The sequence below is a fragment of the Pseudophryne corroboree genome, chromosome 10, assembly GCF_028390025.1.
Source record: "Pseudophryne corroboree isolate aPseCor3 chromosome 10, aPseCor3.hap2, whole genome shotgun sequence".
Taxonomy (NCBI): Eukaryota; Metazoa; Chordata; class Amphibia; order Anura; family Myobatrachidae; genus Pseudophryne; species Pseudophryne corroboree.
In genome coordinates, this window is record NC_086453.1 from 230,898,308 (window position 1) to 230,901,144 (window position 2,837).

General features: G+C 41.5%; 1 pseudogene; it reads left to right on the forward strand.

Annotated features, from left to right (window-relative positions):
• Positions 1-1,090: 1,090 nt before the first annotated feature.
• LOC134968347 (5S ribosomal RNA) lies at positions 1,091-1,209 on the forward strand (annotated as a pseudogene).
• Positions 1,210-2,837: the final 1,628 nt, after the last annotated feature.

The following is a 2,837-nucleotide window of genomic DNA, read 5'->3' on the forward strand; positions in this document are numbered from 1 at the left end:
CCTCCCTATCTGACGTCCTTATGCATGCGGTCTCCTAGCAACTACACATATGGGGAGATCACACCCACCACACCACACCACATGATTGGCTAAGCCTTAACCGGGGCGGACATAAAAGCCCTCTCCCTACACCGTACAGCACGGAACCCGGAAGTGAACAAGCCCTAGGGCGAAACGCGTCTTCGGCATTTAGGAACAGGGGTCCCGTCGACACTACCGTATCCTGGCATTTAGCTTCATTTATCTGCCTTGCTCTCTCGGCTTACCCTGATCTCTGGTGAAACTGTAAGCATTACTATCCGGTGGCTCTCTGACACGGATAGCAACTCCTACTTACAAAACCTAGCAGTACCGCTTGAATTATCTCGTACCTAGTACGTATCATAGGGGTGATTATCTAGAGACCTTTATTCATTAGCACTCACCTAGCATTGAGTGAACCTATTGGAAACTAACGCCTAGTTTAGGTGTTATTAATTTTTGACCATTATATTTGTTATACTTATTTAAGTGCTGGTATTCATCCATTTTTATTATTACCTCCTCATAGCAATTTATGCATGCAGATAATTAGTATATATTAGCATCCCATATTCTATCCGGGACTACGTGGCAAACAGTGTATGACACACATGGTTAACAGATATATGTTGGTATAGTTTCTATAAATCAGTCACCTCAGTGCTTAACCCTATAGATCCCAGACCTTACCCTCAGTTTTGAAACAGACCGTATCACCAGAGTGACTACGCATTTATCTGTTTCAATCAGCATCTCCTATCATGCACTATCTGTCGGGATATACTGTAATATACCTGTGATAGTGTTTTTCTGACTGTATTTTTATTAATTTCAAATTGTCTATAGATCATGATTCTCATTAACTTCAACTGTCTATAGATCACTATCCTCGTGGACTCTCATTTACGATTCCTGGTACATTGCACCACATGAGTGGGAATATTGGATCAGGTCTAACGTGGAAAGCAGATCCACCTTTTTACTCCATCTTTCCTCAATCCTCTTCCTGTCGGCTCTGATTTTCAATATTCTTAAATAGGTGCACTCTCATTGATGTTCACATAAAATTCTCTACTACCATACCACGCTGCCAACGCCCGATCTCGTCTGATCTTGGAAGCTAAACAGCGTTGGGCCAAGTCAGTACCAGGAAGGGGGACCACCTGCGAATACCTGGTGTTGTAGAGTGGGATTTTTTCCTCACCTATGTGGTAGCAACACCAACAGCAGTATCACCACTTGTTTTCTTTACTCTGCAATCTCCAGACCTTTGGTCACGGGCACCATCTACGTGAGGTGCCATATTTACCTCTACCGTTATTACTGTCTCAAATCCAGATAGGAGCATGTCCATTTTTCTTGTATTATACTCAGAGGAATGACTTCTGATCATTTCTCTAATTCTACTTAAGCCAAGAGAGCATAGTTATTATCATTATTTTTGTGTCTTGACTACCCTGTGGTTCCATCAATACAGCAAGTCTGTACTGGTCAAGTGGGAATGGGGGTATGACCAACTAATGTCTACCGCCCTTCCACACACTTTTAATCATTAAGAGACCAGAACATTTTTTATCTCACTAAGATGCTCGGTATATTGCATTCTTAAAGGATAGATCTCCGGTAACAACCTCGTTTGTAATATTAGTCAATAAAAGTTATGTTTTAACCATTTATCTCAATTACCTTATCAAATTTACTTCTTTTCTATAAGAGTGCGCCCACACAAGAGCCTTCTGTCCTCTCCCCTTTGTATAAAAGTTTGCATACTTTCTGGCTCTGGGCGCACCACCAACTAGGACGATAATAACACCGATACGTATATAGTATACCATATGGAAAAGGCTAATTTTTGCCCTTTTTCTCCCCTACCAGTTTAGGGTAACTCACTGTCCTGTTTTGGTTTTTCTTCTTTAATTTTCAGTATCTATTCCTATTTAGCTTTACCGGTGCCGGATCGCCCTAGGTTTTTGTATAGTATTTTTCTACTGTTGCACAAACAGTCTCTGATCCTTGGCACGGTTTTCCGTATCGCACTTTATGACAACGTTTTCCTTACCGGATCTGTCCATTTTAGCAGTAACACCTTCACTTAAATAATTTTTGGAAGCAGTCTCTATAATGACCACCTTCTCATTAAAAGCGGAGCTAACAAAACGACAAAACCCGGAGACCTTTGGGGATTTCTTCACAGAAAATTTTGACGAATCCCCCACTGATTCTGACTGGAAAACTTCTTTTGCTAGATTACAAAAGAACTTGCAGAAAAGGACTCGCCTTTCGTGGGACATTACCACATTACAGAATTATATTAAACATAAGATTGTGCCTCGGGGGTTGAGACCCAAAATATTCCCCTCTTTCCCACTGGCCACGGAGAACTTGAAGACAGAGTGGGAGACAGCACTCCTGAAGTGTTCCCAAGAACTATTACATCTTTTGGTCAAACATGACACTTTACTCATAGATCAAGTGGAAAAAGAAATAGAGGAACTGGGCCATAACCTAGAAATTTGGGAAAAAGATCTGTCTTTTCAGACAGCTTTTGAGAAACATCAAAAAGAACTTAAGTCATATGAACAAACAATAGCTGATCGGAAGCGTAACAAATTCATTAGGGACAAACGAGACTTCTCGCGTGGGGATATCTTCAGGTGGAACTCCATACCCCAGAGCAGAAATCGAAGACAGAGGGACGACTCGACTTCCTCAGAATTTGAATCTTCAAACAGTGGAGATTCATCTAGTGAGACTTCAGACAACGCCAGATTCAATCAAGGTGAAGGAGAATTCTCTCCACGTTTTTTAGGCCAGGG